Source organism: Vicugna pacos, unplaced genomic scaffold (assembly GCF_048564905.1).
Source record: "Vicugna pacos unplaced genomic scaffold, VicPac4 scaffold_195, whole genome shotgun sequence".
In the NCBI taxonomy this organism is placed as follows: domain Eukaryota; kingdom Metazoa; phylum Chordata; class Mammalia; order Artiodactyla; family Camelidae; genus Vicugna; species Vicugna pacos.
The window spans coordinates 483,647-507,573 of record NW_027328874.1 but is presented as its reverse complement, the minus strand read 5'-3'; the positions used below and the strand labels follow the sequence as shown (position 1 = coordinate 507,573).

Sequence of the window (23,927 nt, the reverse complement as noted above, 5' to 3'; positions counted from 1 at the left end):
GCTGCCGCCCTCTGTGGAGCTTGGCTTAGGTCTTTGGTCCGGGAAGCTGTGTAAGTTCGAGATACTGCTGCTGCCCAAAGACCTGAGGTCACAGGTCAGTTTCCAGAACCTGAAAGGGCAGACAGTGGAAGATCTGCCTGTCATCAGCTTACTGGTCAGGCTCCGAGGTACTTTCAGACTTGCCCAGTCCTGGTGAAGTCGACTTTAGGGGAGACACGAAGAGAAGCTGGCCGGTAAGCTGGCTGCACGGATTGAGGAGAGATGCGAACACATGGATGAGAGATGTTCTGCTACAATGGAGAATACTGGCGTGGAGACAGCTGTAGAGGATACCAGGCTCAAAAGACATTCATGAGACATATTGAAACTCACTGATACAGGCAGAAACATACGGAGTGCCAACGTGGACTTGAGGAAGTTCCTCAATTCTCTTCTCCAATAACGGGTCCAAGGTCCCTGACGTCTGAAGGAGAAGAAATGGCAGAGATGATCAAAACGCTCCTGTTCTTGGAAGAGGTCGTGAGAATCCACACGTCCCAAGGGGCATTCCCAAGCCATTCAGACCAAAATTCAACAAGCCCAGGTAAGCCTTTTCCCAGGTTTGGGCCTAGCTAGTGAGCACTTGCCCTTGCCTCCCCTCCACTCAGGCATCCATTTTGAAGGATCAGTACCTGAGCTGCAATGAAGCCATTACGAGAAGAGCAAGCCCCTCCTAGAATCAGAGTTCCTCCAGCTTCACTCTCTGTGAACAACAGTGAACACCTTAAAGGTCAAATAGTCTCGGCTGAAATAGATAAAATTGAATACTTAGCTCACACCTAGAAACGATGTCCTTCCGCTAGATTCAGCAAATGTTGTGTTTATGTCTTCCCTGGGGTGAAGGGAGTGTGGTAAGTGAGGGGAATCTTTGACTGAACATGAATCTGTATTAGGCTTCAGTTTTTCAAGACAGTGAAGGTAAATAGTACAAGTCAGAAAGTGAACTGAACTGTAAAAGTCGCCAATGACATTAAAGACACAGCTTATGTAAATCGTCTTTCACTTGAGTCAAGCCCCCGGGGGCACTATATCATGGGGGTGCAGACTTGGTTGCGTTAAATGGCTTTAAACTACAGGATCGGATGATTAAGCGTTCTCAACACTGATAGAAAAACACCTGGTTCTCAATAGACTAGCATAACTGCAGCAGGATTCTCCTAGCTAGAATGCCTCTAGGTGCTTTTGGATTCAAACCTAAATGTATATATTTGGTTTGTTTCCTCTTGTATTTTCCTAGAGAGGGATGTTACCCCTTGAAATGCCAACATTGGCCAGTAGGTGTCATTGGGATACAGGGCACCACATGCACAAGTGTATCCAAGGTTGGGGGTTATTCCATGTTTCCAAAAGTTATTTCATGGTTCCTGTTGGTTTCGGAGGCTTCAACCTTAAAGAGCTGACATGACCCCTTGAACAGTTTGGACTGCTAGTTTGCATTCTATCTGTCTAGCTTTTCCGTAGAGCTGACACAATGTTACCAAAATTGACAAGTCTGGCTTCTAGGTCGATTTAGTGTGTTTCAAAAAATAACTCCATTTTCGTATAACTCCCAAAACATGTAAATGAGTTCTGTTAAACTTCTTAAAGACTGCAAATGGGATATCAACACAATGTCAAAATAGTTGTCTTCGGACAATCCCTCCCACCACGGCTGTATAGAAACAAAGAGCTAAGCAAATATCACATTTCTGTGAAATGTATCTGGATAGTGTTGATTCATCGATGCCCAGTTGGCAGAGAAGAAGTGCAACCTGCACTCACTCGCTCCCATGTACAGAGCAATGGAAACATCCACTCACCCAGCCCTTAGCATAGGACACTGGACGAAGAGAGGTCTGTTACTCCCAAAGACAGGATGAGGCCTCAGGACACCTGGAAGCAGGAAGGCAAAGCAGGGAATGGAAACCAGTGCAGGTTCGGACCCCTGGTGATGGAGCAACAAGGGTGAAACTCTGTTTAACTTGGACGCACACTCTCAAGCGGACAGGAGACATGGGTTTGAAGGTGATGTGCTGAGATTTACAAGAGTGCACAGCAGATGCTTGGCTGAGAGAACTCAAAGAAACCAGCGCAAAATATCCCCACAGTTAATTCTGAGACCAAGATCCAAGCTGCCAAATTTGAGGTAGCAGAGGCAATGGCCAGTGAGGCATAGAGCTACGGATGATGGCACACGCTGAGTCTCAGGGATCTGGAGTGCATTGTGGGATGTGGTGGGTCGAATCAAGAGAGCAAACCGAACTGTGTACCAATAATAAATCAACCACACTGGTCGCGTGGTTGCGATTACCGATATGTCCCATGGCCACACCCAGTACATCTGACGGACCAGGGACCAATTGGGAATTTTGCCAATAGAGCACGTGTGGGGCTGAATCAGAGATATCGTGCATCTGGTCTGAGGGATCCAGGGGGCCTTGAATTTGAAATCAGAATGAAAAGCCTTAGGATATGCTACATTCATAACCTGGGCTGGGATTATGGTTTGGTTTGAGTCACAGGATGCGCAACAACTCTGTGGTTGCCTTCGTGCACCCGTGCCACAAGGATGAGAGGACAAGGGAGAGTGGTCCAAGTCCACAGCGCGAGAAGATGAAGCATTCCCTTCAGCACTATCTCCCAAAAGCGGATGCTACATTTTGGATGGCACCGGCACGGTACGGCACCTAGGACAACAAGGAAGGTCTGCGGGATCATTCCAGCAGGCCCTGATATGTGACATCCATAGATATGCTTCCACAGGTGTTTCTGTAGACAGAGAAGCTCTGGAAAGAACTCATTTCATTGGGACATTCCCGTGGCAATAAAAAGCAGAAGAGCACTCTCAGTTTGCTGTTTTGGAAACACTCCAAAATGACATAGAGAAGAATGCAGAGCTGAGAACTTTTAGAAGCTTCATTTCCACAAGAGGAAGTGTCCTGTGCACTTTCAGAAGTGTGAGATAAGTATAATCAAAATGAAGTTATGCTAATCGAAGTAGTATGGGTTGTTCATCACAACTAATGCAACACCAGCAATTGGAGATATACCAAACAACACACACAGGTACAGGTTATGGCATCAATGCCTAGGAGAAATTGTCCTCACAGAAATCCCATGGAATTGCGTAGAGACAAGAGTCTAAATTTTTCAATTAACAAAGCCCTAGAAGTCTACATTAGATACCTGATATTACCTGACCAGTAGAGATGAAGAAGAACAGTAAAAGAAACAGGAAGTACCATTTTCAGTTCCAAAGATATTGAAGGCGCAAAAGATAAGCTTTCAAACAACTAGTCTGCAAAACGCTATCCAGAACAAGTGTTGAAAATGAAGGTCAGGAAAACACTGAAGAACACCAGTGTCTCAGAATCACAAAAGGCAGAATACCAGAAAAGGGGAAGAGAAAGTCTCAACACGAGCCAAAAATATCAGGAAACTCAATGGTTGTGATAATATCAGGGCTAAAATTCAGTCCTTAGCAGACTAGATAATGCAGAGGGACGCGTGAATGACTGTGAAGACAGGGGAAGAGAAAAACCTCGGTCAGAAGCAGACATAGGAAAGCAAGTGCCAACAAAAGAAAACATTGCAGTTGAACCCTGGGTTAAGACAGGGCATGAAAGAATAGAAATCATGAGTCCCAGATGGAAAAGCAAGAGATAAAGAAACAAAAAGTGTCTGAAAATTTATCTGTAGAAAAATCAGACTGAAACTTGCTGAAAGCCAAGAAAGAATCATCTATGCGAATTCAGGAATTACACAGCATCCGAAGGAGGTGGAATCCCAATAGACCTACCAGCAGCTGTATGATTCAAATCAACAAAGTTCACGAATATCCGAGTGATTTAAAATGCACCTGGAGGAAACAACATAGTCACAAGGAAACCTCCAGAGGGGTTTCAGCTGATATCTCGGCAGCAATATTGCAGGACAGGGAGGAGTGCCAGGACACAGACCATATCCTGAATGGCCAAATGCTGCCACCTAGGGTAGCCTATGCCACATGAACACCATTTCAAATAACGGCAGAGCTAGAGAATTCTACAGACCGGCAAATCTTAAAAGAATTCAGCAGTTCAAAAGTTTTTCTAAAAGAAAGGTTGAGAAAACTCCCCTGAATAGAAAAGCAGCAAGATGGAATGGAAAGAAGAAACCATTATTGGAAATGCAAGAAGAGCATGTGTGGCAGAGAAGAAAGAAGAAGAACTTAAGGAGGACATCAAAACCCTAAAGATGGGAGAGGGAAGCAGGAAATCATAGGTGATTGGAAGCACTCTCTTAAGTGAATCAGCTTATTTGACTCTGTTTGAAGTGAAAGGAGAGATGCATGTCCTGACGTGTTTGCAAAACAAGCGAGAAGAAGACCAACAAAGAATCAAACCAACAAACAAGCACCAAAATGGTATGGTTGGCTGACATATACAAAGGGAACCATGATTATTCAAAAGAAAATACTCAAGGTGAGGTCAAGGGTCATTCAGAACGCATCGACCCAGTATCGTGGCTTGCATGTACTCAGCACACTTGTATTCGGAAATCAGAAGCGTGCATTCATATCCGTAAATTTTGATTCATAAGAGCATATCGTGACCTAACACTAATGCCGATTTGGAATCAAACGGATTCCTAGTCCGTGATGTAGACTTGTATGTCTTCCAACAGGATGAAGGAATGCCATATTCTAGGCTACGTAGAGAAGAAATGTAAGAAGCCTATAACAAAGGCAAGTAGCTCTGCCAAAGTGTACTAAGTGCAAAAGAGACCGACAGCAAAGTGCACATTGGGGTTGGTTTCATTTCTTGGAATTTCAGCCCCCATGAATCCAATGGATCCATGTCCTGAGAGTGTGGGTGTTTCAGCAGAAATCAGGCGACGCATATGTATTCCGGGTGTACGGATATTATAGGAACATAAGTCTCCTTTAGTGGGTCCCTGTGTACTGTGAACTGTTAGAAAGTTTAAAGACGTGTGAAACCATCAACTGAAAAGGGACACACTTCCCTCCATTGGTACGGTGCATAGAGCTCTGAACAAAAGGAAAGAGGGAAGAAGAAAGGCCCATGGGACGCTAGTGGGTAGAATCACATTTACCTTAGGAACCTCTCGTCGGATGCAGCCCCTCCCCCAACACTGACAAGATGCAGCAGCCATTGGGGATGGCAGTTAGCGGTTGGATTCCAGGTGGAATGTTGGTGTTTACCGCGAGGCTTGTTGTGGCTGTTGGATCCTAGGTAACCGGGCAGAGTTCTGTGGGTGGATCAGTGTGATGGAGGGGCTGCCGCCCTCTGTGGAGCTTGGCTTAGGTCTTTGGTCCGGGAAGCTGTGTAAGTTCGAGATACTGCTGCTGCCCAAAGACCTGAGGTCACAGGTCAGTTTCCAGAACCTGAAAGGGCAGACAGTGGAAGATCTGCCTGTCATCAGCTTACTGGTCAGGCTCCGAGGTACTTTCAGACTTGCCCAGTCCTGGTGAAGTCGACTTTAGGGGAGACACGAAGAGAAGCTGGCCGGTAAGCTGGCTGCACGGATTGAGGAGAGATGCGAACACATGGATGAGAGATGTTCTGCTACAATGGAGAATACTGGCGTGGAGACAGCTGTAGAGGATACCAGGCTCAAAAGACATTCATGAGACATATTGAAACTCACTGATACAGGCAGAAACATACGGAGTGCCAACGTGGACTTGAGGAAGTTCCTCAATTCTCTTCTCCAATAACGGGTCCAAGGTCCCTGACGTCTGAAGGAGAAGAAATGGCAGAGATGATCAAAACGCTCCTGTTCTTGGAAGAGGTCGTGAGAATCCACACGTCCCAAGGGGCATTCCCAAGCCATTCAGACCAAAATTCAACAAGCCCAGGTAAGCCTTTTCCCAGGTTTGGGCCTAGCTAGTGAGCACTTGCCCTTGCCTCCCCTCCACTCAGGCATCCATTTTGAAGGATCAGTACCTGAGCTGCAATGAAGCCATTACGAGAAGAGCAAGCCCCTCCTAGAATCAGAGTTCCTCCAGCTTCACTCTCTGTGAACAACAGTGAACACCTTAAAGGTCAAATAGTCTCGGCTGAAATAGATAAAATTGAATACTTAGCTCACACCTAGAAACGATGTCCTTCCGCTAGATTCAGCAAATGTTGTGTTTATGTCTTCCCTGGGGTGAAGGGAGTGTGGTAAGTGAGGGGAATCTTTGACTGAACATGAATCTGTATTAGGCTTCAGTTTTTCAAGACAGTGAAGGTAAATAGTACAAGTCAGAAAGTGAACTGAACTGTAAAAGTCGCCAATGACATTAAAGACACAGCTTATGTGGATGGTCTTTCACTTGAGTCAAGCCCCCGGGGGCACTATATCATGGGGGTGCAGACTTGGTTGCGTTAAATGGCTTTAAACTACAGGATCGGATGATTAAGCGTTCTCAACACTGATAGAAAAACACCTGGTTCTCAATAGACTAGCATAACTGCAGCAGGATTCTCCTAGCTAGAATGCCTCTAGGTGCTTTTGGATTCAAACCTAAATGTATATATTTGGTTTGTTTCCTCTTGTATTTTCCTAGAGAGGGATGTTACCCCTTGAAATGCCAACATTGGCCAGTAGGTGTCATTGGGATACAGGGCACCACATGCACAAGTGTATCCAAGGTTGGGGGTTATTCCATGTTTCCAAAAGTTATTTCATGGTTCCTGTTGGTTTCGGAGGCTTCAACCTTAAAGAGCTGACATGACCCCTTGAACAGTTTGGACTGCTAGTTTGCATTCTATCTGTCTAGCTTTTCCGTAGAGCTGACACAATGTTACCAAAATTGACAAGTCTGGCTTCTAGGTCGATTTAGTGTGTTTCAAAAAATAACTCCATTTTCGTATAACTCCCAAAACATGTAAATGAGTTCTGTTAAACTTCTTAAAGACTGCAAATGGGATATCAACACAATGTCAAAATAGTTGTCTTCGGACAATCCCTCCCACCACGGCTGTATAGAAACAAAGAGCTAAGCAAATATCACATTTCTGTGAAATGTATCTGGATAGTGTTGATTCATCGATGCCCAGTTGGCAGAGAAGAAGTGCAACCTGCACTCACTCGCTCCCATGTACAGAGCAATGGAAACATCCACTCACCCAGCCCTTAGCATAGGACACTGGCCGAAGAGAGGTCTGTTACTCCCAAAGACAGGATGAGGCCTCAGGACACCTGGAAGCAGGAGAAGGCAAAGCAGGGAATGGAAACCAGTGCAGGTTCGGACCCCTGGTGATGGAGCAACAAGGGTGAAACTCTGTTTAACTTGGACGCACACTCTCAAGCGGACAGGAGACATGGGTTTGAAGGTGATGTGCTGAGATTTACAAGAGTGCACAGCAGATGCTTGGCTGAGAGAACTCAAAGAAACCAGCGCAAAATATCCCCACAGTTAATTCTGAGACCAAGATCCCAGCTGCCAAATTTGAGGTAGCAGAGGCAATGGTCAGTGAGGCATAGAGCTATGGATGATGGCACACGCTGAGTCTCAGGGATCTGGAGTGCGTTGTGGGATTTGGTGGGTCGAATCAAGAGAGCAAACCGAACTGTGTACCAATAATAAATCAACCACACTGGTCGCGCGGTTGCGATTACCGATATGTCCCATGGCCACACCCAGTACATCTGCAGGACCAGGGACCAATTGGGAATTTTGCCAATAGAGCACGTGTGGGGCTGAATCAGAGATATCGTGCATCTGGTCTGAGGGATCCAGGGGGCCTTGAATTTGAAATCAGAATGAAAAGCCTTAGGATATGCTACATTCATAACCTGGGCTGGGATTATGGTTTGGTTTGAGTCACAGGATGCGCAACAACTCTGTGGTTGCCTTCGTGCACCCGTGCCACAAGGATGAGAGGACAAGGAAGAGTGGTCCAAGTCCACAGCGCGAGAAGAGGAAGCATTCCCTTCAGCACTATCTCCCAAAAGCGGATGCTACATTTTGGATGGCACCGGCACGGTACGGCACCTAGGACAACAAGGAAGGTCTGCGGGATCATTCCAGCAGGCCCTGATATGTGACATCCATAGATATGCTTCCACTGGTGTTTCTGTAGACAGAGAAGCTCTGGAAAGAACTCATTTCATTGGGACATTCCCGTGGCAATAAAAAGCAGAAGAGCACTCTCAGTTTGCTGTTTTGGAAACACTCCAAAATGACATAGAGAAGAATGCAGAGCTGAGAACTTTTAGAAGCTTCATTTCCACAAGAGGAAGTGTCCTGTGCACTTTCAGAAGTGTGAGATAAGTATAATCAAAATGAAGTTATGCTAATCGAAGTAGAATGGGTTGTTCATCACAACTAATGCAACACCAGCAATTGGAGATATACCAAACAACACACACAGGTACAGGTTATGGCATCAATGCCTAGGAGAAATTGTCCTCACAGAAATCCCATGGAATTGCGTAGAGACAAGAGTCTAAATTTTTCAATTAACAAAGCCCTAGAAGTCTACATTAGATACCTGATATTACCTGACCAGTAGAGATGAAGAAGAACAGTAAAAGAAACAGGAAGTACCATTTTCAGTTCCAAAGATATTGAAGGCGCAAAAGATAAGCTTTCAAACAACTAGTCTGCAAAACGCTATCCAGAACAAGTGTTGAAAATGAAGGTCAGGAAAACACTGAAGAACACCAGTGTCTCAGAATCACAAAAGGCAGAATACCAGAAAAGGGGAAGAGAAAGTCTCAACACGAGCCAAAAATATCAGGAAACTCAATGGTTGTGATAATATCAGGGCTAAAATTCAGTCCTTAGCAGACTAGATAATGCAGAGGGACGCGTGAATGACTGTGAAGACAGGGGAAGAGAAAAACCTCGGTCAGAAGCAGACATAGGAAAGCAAGTGCCAACAAATGGAAACATTGCAGTTGAACCCTGGGTTAAGACAGGGCATGAAAGAATAGAAATCATGAGTCCCAGATGGAAAAGCAAGAGATAAAGAAACAAAAAGTGTCTGAAAATTTATCTGTAGAAAAATCAGACTGAAACTTGCTGAAAGCCAAGAAAGAATCATCTATGCGAATTCAGGAATTACACAGCATCCGAAGGAGGTGGAATCCCAATAGACCTACCAGCAGCTGTATGATTCAAATCAACAAAGTTCACGAATATCCGAGTGATTTAAAATGCACCTGGAGGAAACAACATAGTCACAAGGAAACCTCCAGAGGGGTTTCAGCTGATATCTCGGCAGCAATATTGCAGGACAGGGAGGAGTGCCAGGACACAGACCATATCCTGAATGGCCAAATGCTGCCACCTAGGGTAGCCTATGCCACATGAACACCATTTCAAATAACGGCAGAGCTAGAGAATTCTACAGACCGGCAAATCTTAAAAGAATTCAGCAGTTCAAAAGTTTTTCTAAAAGAAAGGTTGAGAAAACTCCCCTGAATAGAAAAGCAGCAAGATGGAATGGAAAGAAGAAACCATTATTGGAAATGCAAGAAGAGCATGTGTGGCAGAGAAGAAAGAAGAAGAACTTAAGGAGGACATCAAAACCCTAAAGATGGGAGAGGGAAGCAGGAAATCATAGGTGATTGGAAGCACTCTCTTAAGTGAATCAGCTTATTTGACTCTGTTTGAAGTGAAAGGAGAGATGCATGGCCTGACGTGTTTGCAAAACAAGCGAAAAGAAGACCAACAAAGAATCAAACCAACAAACAAGCACCAAAATGGTATGGTAGGCTGACATATACAAAGGGAACCATGATTATTCAAAAGAAAATACTCAAGGTGAGGTCAAGGGTCATTCAGAACGCATCGACCCAGTATCGTGGCTTGCATGTACTCAGCACACTTGTATTCGGAAATCAGAAGCGTGCATTCATATTCGTAAATTTTGATTCATAAGAGCATATCGTGACCTAACACTAATGCCGATTTGGAATCAAATGGATTCCTAGTCCGTGATGTAGACTTGTATGTCTTCCAACAGGATGAAGGAATGCCATATTCTAGGCTACGTAGAGAAGAAATGTAAGAAGCCTATAACAAAGGCAAGTAGCTCTGCCAAAGTGTACTAAGTGCAAAAGAGACCGACAGCAAAGTGCACATTGGGGTTGGTTTCATTTCTTGGAATTTCAGCCCCCATGAATCCAATGGATCCATGTCCTGAGAGTGTGGGTGTTTCAGCAGAAATCAGGCGACGCATATGTATTCCGGGTGTACGGATATTATAGGAACATAAGTCTCCTTTAGTGGGTCCCTGTGTACTGTGAACTGTTAGAAAGTTTAAAGACGTGTGAAACCATCAACTGAAAAGGGACACACTTCCCTCCATTGGTACGGTGCATAGAGCTCTGAACAAAAGGAAAGAGGGAAGAAGAAAGGCCCATGGGACGCTAGTGGGTAGAATCACATTTACCTTAGGAACCTCTCGTCGGATGCAGCCCCTCCCCCAACACTGACAAGATGCAGCAGCCATTGGGGATGGCAGTTAGCGGTTGGATTCCAGGTGGAATGTTGGTGTTTACCGCGAGGCTTGTTGTGGCTGTTGGATCCTAGGTAACCGGGCAGAGTTCTGTGGGTGGATCAGTGTGATGGAGGGGCTGCCGCCCTCTGTGGAGCTTGGCTTAGGTCTTTGGTCCGGGAAGCTGTGTAAGTTCGAGATACTGCTGCTGCCCAAAGACCTGAGGTCACAGGTCAGTTTCCAGAACCTGAAAGGGCAGACAGTGGAAGATCTGCCTGTCATCAGCTTACTGGTCAGGCTCCGAGGTACTTTCAGACTTGCCCAGTCCTGGTGAAGTCGACTTTAGGGGAGACACGAAGAGAAGCTGGCCGGTAAGCTGGCTGCACGGATTGAGGAGAGATGCGAACACATGGATGAGAGATGTTCTGCTACAATGGAGAATACTGGCGTGGAGACAGCTGTAGAGGATACCAGGCTCAAAAGACATTCATGAGACATATTGAAACTCACTGATACAGGCAGAAACATACGGAGTGCCAACGTGGACTTGAGGAAGTTCCTCAATTCTCTTCTCCAATAACGGGTCCAAGGTCCCTGACGTCTGAAAGAGAAGAAATGGCAGAGATGATCAAAACGCTCCTGTTCTTGGAAGAGGTCGTGAGAATCCACACGTCCCAAGGGGCATTCCCAAGCCATTCAGACCAAAATTCAACAAGCCCAGGTAAGCCTTTTCCCAGGTTTGGGCCTAGCTAGTGAGCACTTGCCCTTGCCTCCCCTCCACTCAGGCATCCATTTTGAAGGATCCGTACCTGAGCTGCAATGAAGCCATTACGAGAAGAGCAAGCCCCTCCTAGAATCAGAGTTCCTCCAGCTTCACTCTCTGTGAACAACAGTGAACACCTTAAAGGTCAAATAGTCTCGGCTGAAATAGATAAAATTGAATAATTAGCTCACACCTAGAAACGATGTCCTTCTGCTAGATTCAGCAAATGTTGTGTTTATCTCTTCCCTGGGGTGAAGGGAGTGTGGTAAGTGAGAGGAATCTTTGACTGAACATGAATCTGTATTAGGCTTCAGTTTTTCAAGACAGTGAAGGTAAATAGTACAAGTCAGAAAGTGAACTGAACTGTAAAAGTCGCCAATGACATTAAAGAAACAGCTTATGTGGATCGTCTATCACTTGAGTCAAGACCCCGGGGGCACTATATCATGGGGGTGCAGACTTGGTTGCGTTAAATGGCTTTAAACTACAGGATCGGATGATTAAGCGTTCTCAACACTGATAGAAAAACACCTGGTTCTCAATAGACTAGCATAACTGCAGCAGGATTCTCCTAGCTAGAATGCCTCTAGGTGCTTTTGGATTCAAACCTAAATGTATATATTTGGTTTGTTTCCTCTTGTATTTTCCTAGAGAGGGATGTTACCCCTTGAAATGCCAACATTGGCCAGTAGGTGTCATTGGGATACAGGGCACCACATGCACAAGTGTATCCAAGGTTGGGGGTTATTCCATGTTTCCAAAAGTTATTTCATGGTTCCTGTTGGTTTCGGAGGCTTCAACCTTAAAGAGCTGACATGACCCCTTGAACAGTTTGGACTGCTAGTTTGCATTCTATCTGTCTTGCTTTTCCGTAGAGCTGACAAAATGCTACCAAAATTGACAAGTCTGGCTTCTAGGTCGATTTAGTGTGTTTCAAAAAATAACTCCATTTTCGTATAACTCCCAAAACATGAAAATGAGTTCTGTTAAACTTCTTAAAGACTGCAAATGGGATATCAACACAATGTCAAAATAGTTGTCTTCGGACAATCTCTCCCACCACGGCTGTATAGAAGCAAAGAGCTATGCAAATATCACATTTCTGTGAAATGTATCTGGATAGTGTTGATTCATCGATGCCCAGTTGGCAGAGAAGAAATGCAACCTGCACTCACTCGCTCACATGTACAGAGCAATGGAAACATCCACTCACCCAGCCCTTAGCATAGGACACTGGCCGAAGAGAGGTCTGTTACTCCCAAAGACAGGATGAGGCCTCAGGACACCTGGAAGCAGGAGAATGCAAAGCAGGGAATGGAAACCAGTGCAGGTTCGGACCCCTGGTGATGGAGCAACAAGGGTGAAACTCTGTTTAACTTGGACGCACACTCTCAAGCGGACAGGAGACATGGGTTTGAAGGTGATGTGCTGAGATTTACAAGAGTGCACAGCAGATGCTTGGCTGAGAGAACTCAAAGAAACCAGCACAAAATATCCCCACAGTTAATTCTGAGACCAAGATCCAAGCTGCCAAATTTGAGGTAGCAGAGGCAATGGTCAGTGAGGCATAGAGCTACGGATGATGGCACACGCTGAGTCTCAGGGATCTGGAGTGCATTGTGGGATGTGGTGGGTCGAATCAAGAGAGCAAACCGAACTGTGTACCAATAATAAATCAACCACACTGGTCGCGCGGTTGCGATTACCGATATGTCCCATGGCCACACCCAGTACATCTGCAGGACCAGGGACCAATTGGGAATTTTGCCAATAGAGCACGTGTGGGGCTGAATCAGAGATATCGTGCATCTGGTCTGAGGGATCCAGGGGGCCTTGAATTTGAAATCAGAATGAAAAGCCTTAGGATATGCTACATTCATAACCTGGGCTGGGATTATGGTTTGGTTTGAGTCACAGGATGCGCAACAACTCTGTGGTTGCCTTCGTGCACCCGTGCCACAAGGATGAGAGGACAAGGGAGAGTGGTCCAAGTCCACAGCGCGAGAAGAGGAAGCATTCCCTTCAGCACTATCTCCCAAAAGCGGATGCTACATTTTGGATGGCATCGGCACGGTACGGCACCTAGGACAACAAGGAAGGTCTGCGGGATCATTCCAGCAGGCCCTGATATGTGACATCCATAGATATGCTTCCACTGGTGTTTCTGTAGACAGAGAAGCTCTGGAAAGAACTCATTTCATTGGGACATTCCCGTGGCAATAAAAAGCAGAAGAGCACTCTCAGTTTGCTGTTTTGGAAACACTCCAAAATGACATAGAGAAGAATGCAGAGCTGAGAACTTTTAGAAGCTTCATTTCCACAAGAGGAAGTGTCCTGTGCACTTTCAGAAGTGTGAGATAAGTATAATCAAAATGAAGTTATGCTAATCGAAGTAGAATGGGTTGTTCATCACAACTAATGCAACACCAGCAATTGGAGATATACCAAACAACACACACAGGTACAGGTTATGGCATCAATGCCTAGGAGAAATTGTCCTCACAGAAATCCCATGGAATTGCGTAGAGACAAGAGTCTAAATTTTTCAATTAACAAAGCCCTAGAAGTCTACATTAGATACCTGATATTACCTGACCAGTAGAGATGAAGAAGAACAGTAAAAGAAACAGGAAGTACCATTTTCAGTTCCAAAGATATTGAAGGCGCAAAAGATAAGCTTTCAAACAACTAGTCTGCAAAACGCTATCCAGAACAAGTGTTGAAAATGAAGGTCAGGAAAACACTGAAGAACACCAGTGTCTCAGAATCACAAAAGGCAGAATACCAGAAAAGGGGAAGAGAAAGTCTCAACACGAGCCAAAAATATCAGGAAACTCAATGGTTGTGATAATATCAGGGCTAAAATTCAGTCCTTAGCAGACTAGATAATGCAGAGGGACGCGTGAATGACTGTGAAGACAGGGGAAGAGAAAAACCTCGGTCAGAAGCAGACATAGGAAAGCAAGTGCCAACAAATGGAAACATTGCAGTTGAACCCTGGGTTAAGACAGGGCATGAAAGAATAGAAATCATGAGTCCCAGATGGAAAAGCAAGAGATAAAGAAACAAAAAGTGTCTGAAAATTTATCTGTAGAAAAATCAGACTGAAACTTGCTGAAAGCCAAGAAAGAATCATCTATGCGAATTCAGGAATTACACAGCATCCGAAGGAGGTGGAATCCCAATAGACCTACCAGCAGCTGTATGATTCAAATCAACAAAGTTCACGAATATCCGAGTGATTTAAAATGCACCTGGAGGAAACAACATAGTCACAAGGAAACCTCCAGAGGGGTTTCAGCTGATATCTCGGCAGCAATATTGCAGGACAGGGAGGAGTGCCAGGACACAGACCATATCCTGAATGGCCAAATGCTGCCACCTAGGGTAGCCTATGCCACATGAACACCATTTCAAATAACGGCAGAGCTAGAGAATTCTACAGACCGGCAAATCTTAAAAGAATTCAGCAGTTCAAAAGTTTTTCTAAAAGAAAGGTTGAGAAAACTCCCCTGAATAGAAAAGCAGCAAGATGGAATGGAAAGAAGAAACCATTATTGGAAATGCAAGAAGAGCATGTGTGGCAGAGAAGAAAGAAGAAGAACTTAAGGAGGACATCAAAACCCTAAAGATGGGAGAGGGAAGCAGGAAATCATAGGTGATTGGAAGCACTCTCTTAAGTGAATCAGCTTATTTGACTCTGTTTGAAGCGAAAGGAGAGATGCATGGCCTGACGTGTTTGCAAAACAAGCGAGAAGAAGACCAACAAAGAATCAAACCAACAAACAAGCACCAAAATGGTATGGTTGGCTGACATATACAAAGGGAACCATGATTATTCAAAAGAAAATACTCAAGGTGAGGTCAAGGGTCATTCAGAACGCATCGACCCAGTATCGTGGCTTGCATGTACTCAGCACACTTGTATTCGGAAATCAGAAGCGTGCATTCATATTCGTAAATTTTGATTCATAAGAGCATATCGTGACCTAACACTAATGCCGATTTGGAATCAAATGGACTCCTAGTCCGTGATGTAGACTTGTATGTCTTCCAACAGGATGAAGGAATGCCATATTCTAGGCTACGTAGAGAAGAAATGTAAGAAGCCTATAACAAAGGCAAGTAGCTCTGCCAAAGTGTACTAAGTGCAAAAGAGACCGACAGCAAAGTGCACATTGGGGTTGGTTTCATTTCTTGGAATTTCAGCCCCCATGAATCCAATGGATCCATGTCCTGAGAGTGTGGGTGTTTCAGCAGAAATCAGGCGACGCATATGTATTCCGGGTGTACGGATATTATAGGAACATAAGTCTCCTTTAGTGGGTCCCTGTGTACTGTGAACTGTTAGAAAGTTTAAAGACGTGTGAAACCATCAACTGAAAAGGGACACACTTCCCTCCATTGGTACGGTGCATAGAGCTCTGAACAAAAGGAAAGAGGGAAGAAGAAAGGCCCATGGGACGCTAGTGGGTAGAATCACATTTACCTTAGGAACCTCTCGTCGGATGCAGCCCCTCCCCCAACACTGACAAGATGCAGCAGCCATTGGGGATGGCAGTTAGCGGTTGGATTCCAGGTGGAATGTTGGTGTTTACCGCGAGGCTTGTTGTGGCTGTTGGATCCTAGGTAACCGGGCAGAGTTCTGTGGGTGGATCAGTGTGATGGAGGGGCTGCCGCCCTCTGTGGAGCTTGGCTTAGGTCTTTGGTCCGGGAAGCTGTGTAAGTTCGAGATACTGCTGCTGCCCAAAGACCTGAGGTCACAGGTCAGTTTCCAGAACCTGAAAGGGCAGACAGTGGAAGATCTGCCTGTCATCAGCTTACTGGTCAGGCTCCGAGGTACTTTCAGACTTGCCCAGTCCTGGTGAAGTCGACTTTAGGGGAGACACGAAGAGAAGCTGGCCGGTAAGCTGGCTGCACGGATTGAGGAGAGATGCGAACACATGGATGAGAGATGTTCTGCTACAATGGAGAATACTGGCGTGGAGACAGCTGTAGAGGATACCAGGCTCAAAAGACATTCATGAGACATATTGAAACTCACTGATACAGGCAGAAACATACGGAGTGCCAACGTGAACTTGAGGAAGTTCCTCAATTCTCTTCTCCAATAACGGGTCCAAGGTCCCTGACGTCTGAAGGAGAAGAAATGGCAGAGATGATCAAAACGCTCCTGTTCTTGGAAGAGGTCGTGAGAATCCACACGTCCCAAGGGGCATTCCCAAGCCATTCAGACCAAAATTCAACAAGCCCAGGTAAGCCTTTTCCCAGGTTTGGGCCTAGCTAGTGAGCACTTGCCCTTGCCTCCCCTCCACTCAGGCATCCATTTTGAAGGATCAGTACCTGAGCTGCAATGAAGCCATTACGAGAAGAGCAAGCCCCTCCTAGAATCAGAGTTCCTCCAGCTTCACTCTCTGTGAACAACAGTGAACACCTTAAAGGTCAAATAGTCTCGGCTGAAATAGATAAAATTGAATACTTAGCTCACACCTAGAAACGATGTCCTTCCGCTAGATTCAGCAAATGTTGTGTTTATGTCTTCCCTGGGGTGAAGGGAGTGTGGTAAGTGAGGGGAATCTTTGACTGAACATGAATCTGTATTAGGCTTCAGTTTTTCAAGACAGTGAAGGTAAATAGTACAAGTCAGAAAGTGAACTGAACTGTAAAAGTCGCCAATGACATTAAAGACACAGCTTATGTGGATGGTCTTTCACTTGAGTCAAGCCCCCGGGGGCACTATATCATGGGGGTGCAGACTTGGTTGCGTTAAATGGCTTTAAACTACAGGATCGGATGATTAAGCGTTCTCAACACTGATAGAAAAACACCTGGTTCTCAATAGACTAGCATAACTGCAGCAGGATTCTCCTAGCTAGAATGCCTCTAGGTGCTTTTGGATTCAAACCTAAATGTATATATTTGGTTTGTTTCCTCTTGTATTTTCCTAGAGAGGGATGTTACCCCTTGAAATGCCAACATTGGCCAGTAGGTGTCATTGGGATACAGGGCACCACATGCACAAGTGTATCCAAGGTTGGGGGTTATTCCATGTTTCCAAAAGTTATTTCATGGTTCCTGTTGGTTTCGGAGGCTTCAACCTTAAAGAGCTGACATGACCCCTTGAACAGTTTGGACTGCTAGTTTGCATTCTATCTGTCTAGCTTTTCCGTAGAGCTGACACAATGTTACCAAAATTGACAAGTCTGGCTTCTAGGTCGATTTAGTGTGTTTCAAAAAATAACTCCATTTTCGTATAACTCCCAAAACATGTAAATGAGTTCTGTTAAACTTCTTAAAGACTGCAAATGGGATATCAACACAATGTCAAAATAGTTGTCTTCGGACAATCCCTCCCACCACGGCTGTATAGAAACAAAGAGCTAAGCAAATATCACATTTCTGTGAAATGTATCTGGATAGTGTTGATTCATCGATGCCCAGTTGGCAGAGAAGAAGTGCAACCTGCACTCACTCGCTCCCATGTACAGAGCAATGGAAACATCCACTCACCCAGCCCTTAGCATAGGACACTGGCCGAAGAGAGGTCTGTTACTCCCAAAGACAGGATGAGGCCTCAGGACACCTGGAAGCAGGAGAAGGCAAAGCAGGGAATGGAAACCAGTGCAGGTTCGGACCCCTGGTGATGGAGCAACAAGGGTGAAACTCTGTTTAACTTGGACGCACACTCTCAAGCGGACAGGAGACATGGGTTTGAAGGTGATGTGCTGAGATTTACAAGAGTGCACAGCAGATGCTTGGCTGAGAGAACTCAAAGAAACCAGCGCAAAATATCCCCACAGTTAATTCTGAGACCAAGATCCCAGCTGCCAAATTTGAGGTAGCAGAGGCAATGATCAGTGAGGCATAGAGCTACGGATGATGGCACACGCTGAGTCTCAGGGATCTGGAGTGCGTTGTGGGATTTGGTGGGTCGAATCAAGAGAGCAAACCGAACTGTGTACCAATAATAAATCAACCACACTGGTCGCGCGGTTGCGATTACCGATATGTCCCATGGCCACACCCAGTACATCTGCAGGACCAGGGACCAATTGGGAATTTTGCCAATAGAGCACGTGTGGGGCTGAATCAGAGATATCGTGCATCTGGTCTGAGGGATCCAGGGGGCCTTGAATTTGAAATCAGAATGAAAAGCCTTAGGATATGCTACATTCATAACCTGGGCTGGGATTATGGTTTGGTTTGAGTCACAGGATGCGCAACAACTCTGTGGTTGCCTTCGTGCACCCGTGCCACAAGGATGAGAGGACAAGGGAGAGTGGTCCAAGTCCACAGCGCGAGAAGAGGAAGCATTCCCTTCAGCACTATCTCCCAAAAGCGGATGCTACATTTTGGATGGCATCGGCACGGTACGGCACCTAGGACAACAAGGAAGGTCTGCGGGATCATTCCAGCAGGCCCTGATATGTGACATCCATAGATATGCTTCCACTGGTGTTTCTGTAGACAGAGAAGCTCTGGAAAGAACTCATTTCATTGGGACATTCCCGTGGCAATAAAAAGCAGAAGAGCACTCTCAGTTTGCTGTTTTGGAAACACTCCAAAATGACATAGAGAAGAATGCAGAGCTGAGAACTTTTAGAAGCTTCATTTCCACAAGAGGAAGTGTCCTGTGCACTTTCAGAAGTGTGAGATAAGTATAATCAAAATGAAGTTATGCTAATCGAAGTAGAATGGGTTGTTCATCACAACTAATGCAACACCAGCAATTGGAGATATACCAAACAACACACACAGGTACAGGTTATGGCATCAATGCCTAGGAGAAATTGTCCTCACAGAAATCCCATGGAATTGCGTAGAGACAAGAGTCTAAAATTTTCAATTAACAAAGCCCTAGAAGTCTACATTAGATACCTGATATTACCTGACCAGTAGAGATGAAGAAGAACAGTAAAAGAAACAGGAAGTACCATTTTCAGTTCCAAAGATATTGAAGGCGCAAAAGATAAGCTTTCAAACAACTAGTCTGCAAAACGCTATCCAGAACAAGTGTTGAAAATGAAGGTCAGGAAAACACTGAAGAACACCAGTGTCTCAGAATCACAAAAGGCAGAATACCAGAAAAGGGGAAGAGAAAGTCTCAACACGAGCCAAAAATATCAGGAAACTCAATGGTTGTGATAATATCAGGGCTAAAATTCAGTCCTTAGCAGACTAGATAATGCAGAGGGACGCGTGAATGACTGTGAAGACAGGGGAAGAGAAAAACCTCGGTCAGAAGCAGACATAGGAAAGCAAGTGCCAACAAATGGAAACATTGCAGTTGAACCCTGGGTTAAGACAGGGCATGAAAGAATAGAAATCATGAGTCCCAGATGGAAAAGCAAGAGATAAAGAAACAAAAAGTGTCTGAAAATTTATCTGTAGAAAAATCAGACTGAAACTTGCTGAAAGCCAAGAAAGAATCATCTATGCGAATTCAGGAATTACACAGCATCCGAAGGAGGTGGAATCCCAATAGACCTACCAGCAGCTGTATGATTCAAATCAACAAAGTTCACGAATATCCGAGTGATTTAAAATGCACCTGGAGGAAACAACATAGTCACAAGGAAACCTCCAGAGGGGTTTCAGCTGATATCTCGGCAGCAATATTGCAGGACAGGGAGGAGTGCCAGGACACAGACCATATCCTGAATGGCCAAATGCTGCCACCTAGGGTAGCCTATGCCACATGAACACCATTTCAAATAACGGCAGAGCTAGAGAATTCTACAGACCGGCAAATCTTAAAAGAATTCAGCAGTTCAAAAGTTTTTCTAAAAGAAAGGTTGAGAAAACTCCCCTGAATAGAAAAGCAGCAAGATGGAATGGAAAGAAGAAACCATTATTGGAAATGCAAGAAGAGCATGTGTGGCAGAGAAGAAAGAAGAAGAACTTAAGGAGGACATCAAAACCCTAAAGATGGGAGAGGGAAGCAGGAAATCATAGGTGATTGGAAGCACTCTCTTAAGTGAATCAGCTTATTTGACTCTGTTTGAAGCGAAAGGAGAGATGCATGGCCTGACGTGTTTGCAAAACAAGCGAGAAGAAGACCAACAAAGAATCAAACCAACAAACAAGCACCAAAATGGTATGGTTGGCTGACATATACAAAGGGAACCATGATTATTCAAAAGAAAATACTCAAGGTGAGGTCAAGGGTCATTCAGAACGCATCGACCCAGTATCGTGGCTTGCATGTACTCAGCACACTTGTATTCGGAAATCAGAAGCGTGCATTCATATTCGTAAATTTTGATTCATAAGAGCATATCGTGACCTAACACTAATGCCGATTTGGAATCAAATGGACTCCTAGTCCGTGATGTAGACTTGTATGTCTTCCAACAGGATGAAGGAATGCCATATTCTAGGCTACGTAGAGAAGAAATGTAAGAAGCCTATAACAAAGGCAAGTAGCTCTGCCAAAGTGTACTAAGTGCAAAAGAGACCGACAGCAAAGTGCACATTGGGGTTGGTTTCATTTCTTGGAATTTCAGCCCCCATGAATCCAATGGATCCATGTCCTGAGAGTGTGGGTGTTTCAGCAGAAATCAGGCGACGCATATGTATTCCGGGTGTACGGATATTATAGGAACATAAGTCTCCTTTAGTGGGTCCCTGTGTACTGTGAACTGTTAGAAAGTTTAAAGACGTGTGAAACCATCAACTGAAAAGGGACACACTTCCCTCCATTGGTACGGTGCATAGAGCTCTGAACAAAAGGAAAGAGGGAAGAAGAAAGGCCCATGGGACGCTAGTGGGTAGAATCACATTTACCTTAGGAACCTCTCGTCGGATGCAGCCCCTCCCCCAACACTGACAAGATGCAGCAGCCATTGGGGATGGCAGTTAGCGGTTGGATTCCAGGTGGAATGTTGGTGTGTACCGCGAGGCTTGTTGTGGCTGTTGGATCCTAGGTAACCGGGCAGAGTTCTGTGGGTGGATCAGTGTGATGGAGGGGCTGCCGCCCTCTGTGGAGCTTGGCTTAGGTCTTTGGTCCGGGAAGCTGTGTAAGTTCGAGATACTGCTGCTGCCCAAAGACCTGAGGTCACAGGTCAGTTTCCAGAACCTGAAAGGGCAGACAGTGGAAGATCTGCCTGTCATCAGCTTACTGGTCAGGCTCCGAGGTACTTTCAGACTTGCCCAGTCCTGGTGAAGTCGACTTTAGGGGAGACACGAAGAGAAGCTGGCCGGTAAGCTGGCTGCACGGATTGAGGAGAGATGCGAACACATGGATGAGAGATGTTCTGCTACAATGGAGAATACTGGCGTGGAGACAGCTGTAGAGGATACCAGGCTCAAAAGACATTCATGAGACATATTGAAACTCACTGATACAGGCAGAAACTTACGGAGTGCCAACGTGGACTTGAGGAAGTTCCTCAATTCTCTTCTCCAATAACGGGTCCAAGGTCCCTGACGTCTGAAGGAGAAGAAATGGCAGAGATGATCAAAACGCTCCTGTTCTTGGAAGAGGTCGTGAGAATCCACACGTCCCAAGGGGCATTCCCAAGCCATTCAGACCAAAATTCAACAAGCCCAGGTAAGCCTTTTCCCAGGTTTGGGCCTAGCTAGTGAGCACTTGCCCTTGCCTCCCCTCCACTCAGGCATCCATTTTGAAGGATCAGTACCTGAGCTGCAATGAAGCCATTACGAGAAGAGCAAGCCCCTCCTAGAATCAGAGTTCCTCCAGCTTCACTCTCTGTGAACAACAGTGAACACCTTAAAGGTCAAATAGTCTCGGCTGAAATAGATAAAATTGAATACTTAGCTCACACCTAGAAACGATGTCCTTCTGCTAGATTCAGCAAATGTTGTGTTTATCTCTTCCCTGGGGTGAAGGGAGTGTGGTAAGTGAGGGGAATCTTTGACTGAACATGAATCTGTATTAGGCTTCAGTTTTTCAAGACAGTGAAGGTAAATAGTACAAGTCAGAAAGTGAACTGAACTGTAAAAGTCGCCAATGACATTAAAGACACAGCTTATGTGGATGGTCTTTCACTTGAGTCAAGCCCCCGGGGGCACTATATCATGGGGGTGCAGACTTGGTTGCGTTAAATGGCTTTAAACTACAGGATCGGATGATTAAGCGTTCTCAACACTGATAGAAAAACACCTGGTTCTCAATAGACTAGCATAACTGCAGCAGGATTCTCCTAGCTAGAATGCCTCTAGGTGCTTTTGGATTCAAACCTAAATGTATATATTTGGTTTGTTTCCTCTTGTATTTTCCTAGAGAGGGATGTTACCCCTTGAAATGCCAACATTGGCCAGTAGGTGTCATTGGGATACAGGGCACCACATGCACAAGTGTATCCAAGGTTGGGGGTTATTCCATGTTTCCAAAAGTTATTTCATGGTTCCTGTTGGTTTCGGAGGCTTCAACCTTAAAGAGCTGACATGACCCCTTGAACAGTTTGGACTGCTAGTTTGCATTCTATCTGTCTAGCTTTTCCGTAGAGCTGACACAATGTTACCAAAATTGACAAGTCTGGCTTCTAGGTCGATTTAGTGTGTTTCAAAATATAACTCCATTTTCGTATAACTCCCAAAACATGTAAATGAGTTCTGTTAAACTTCTTAAAGACTGCAAATGGGATATCAACACAATGTCAAAAATAGTTGTCTTCGGACAATCCCTCCCACCACGGCTGTATAGAAACAAAGAGCTAAGCAAATATCACATTTCTGTGAAATGTATCTGGATAGTGTTGATTCATCGATGCCCAGTTGGCAGAGAAGAAGTGCAACCTGCACTCAAACTCGCTCCCATGTACAGAGCAATGGAAACATCCACTCACCCAGCCCTTAGCATAGGACACTGGCAGAAGAGAGGTCTGTTACTCCCAAAAACAGGATGAGGCCTCAGGACACCTGGAAGCAGGAGAATGTAAAGCAGGGAATGGAAACCAGTGCAGGTTCGGACCCCTGGTGATGGAGCAACAAGGGTGAAACTCTGTTTAACTTGGACGCACACTCTCAAGCGGACAGGAGACATGGGTTTGAAGGTGATGTGCTGAGATTTACAAGAGTGCACAGCAGATGCTTGGCTGAGAGAACTCAAAGAAACCAGCGCAAAATATCCCCACAGTTAATTCTGAGACCAAGATCCCAGCTGCCAAATTTGAGGTAGCAGAGGCAATTGTCAGTGAGGCATAGAGCTACGGATGATGGCACACGCTGAGTCTCAGGGATCTGGAGTGCGTTGTGGGATGTGGTGGGTCGAATCAAGAGAGCAAACCGAACTGTGTACCAATAATAAATCAACCACACTGGTCGCGCGGTTGCGATTACCGATATGTCCCATGGCCACACCCAGTACATCTGCAGGACCAGGGACCAATTGGGAATTTTGCCAATAGAGCACGTGTGGGGCTGAATCAGAGATATCGTGCATCTGGTCTGAGGGATCCAGGGGGCCTTGAATTTGAAATCAGAATGAAAAGCCTTAGGATATGCTACATTCATAACCTGGGCTGGGATTATGGTTTGGTTTGAGTCACAGGATGCGCAACAACTCTGTGGTTGCCTTCGTGCACCCGTGCCACAAGGATGAGAGGACAAGGGAGAGTGGTCCAAGTCCACAGCGTGAGAAGAGGAAGCATTCCCTTCAGCACTATCTCCCAAAAGCGGATGCTACATTTTGGATGGCACCGGCACGGTACGGCACCTAGGACAACAAGGAAGGTCTGCGGGATCAT

The 23,927-nt window shown here is 45.3% G+C and overlaps 3 long non-coding RNA genes across 4 annotated transcripts; all 3 read right to left on the bottom strand.

Moving 5' to 3' along the window:
• Window positions 1–19: 19 nt before the first annotated feature.
• LOC140695327 (uncharacterized) lies at window positions 20–5,282 on the bottom strand. The gene is made up of 4 exons (XR_012071045.1): window positions 5,113–5,282; window positions 672–742; window positions 393–463; window positions 20–242 (listed from the first exon to the last, which is right to left on the bottom strand). It is a non-coding gene; the product is annotated as an uncharacterized lncRNA (long non-coding RNA).
• A 69-nt stretch (window positions 5,283–5,351) lies between these two features.
• On the bottom strand, window positions 5,352–10,582 carry LOC140695332 (uncharacterized). The gene is made up of 4 exons (XR_012071053.1): window positions 10,410–10,582; window positions 5,967–6,037; window positions 5,688–5,758; window positions 5,352–5,585 (listed from the first exon to the last, which is right to left on the bottom strand). It is a non-coding gene; the product is annotated as an uncharacterized lncRNA (long non-coding RNA).
• A 10,533-nt stretch (window positions 10,583–21,115) lies between these two features.
• Window positions 21,116–22,083, bottom strand: LOC140695313 (uncharacterized). Of its 2 annotated transcripts, XR_012071020.1 has the most exons (4): window positions 21,858–22,083; window positions 21,559–21,649; window positions 21,339–21,428; window positions 21,116–21,232 (listed from the first exon to the last, which is right to left on the bottom strand). It is a non-coding gene; the product is annotated as an uncharacterized lncRNA (long non-coding RNA). The 2 variants fall into 2 exon arrangements; XR_012071021.1 differs by lacking the exon at window positions 21,116–21,232 and having other exon boundaries at window positions 21,269–21,476.
• Window positions 22,084–23,927: the final 1,844 nt, after the last annotated feature.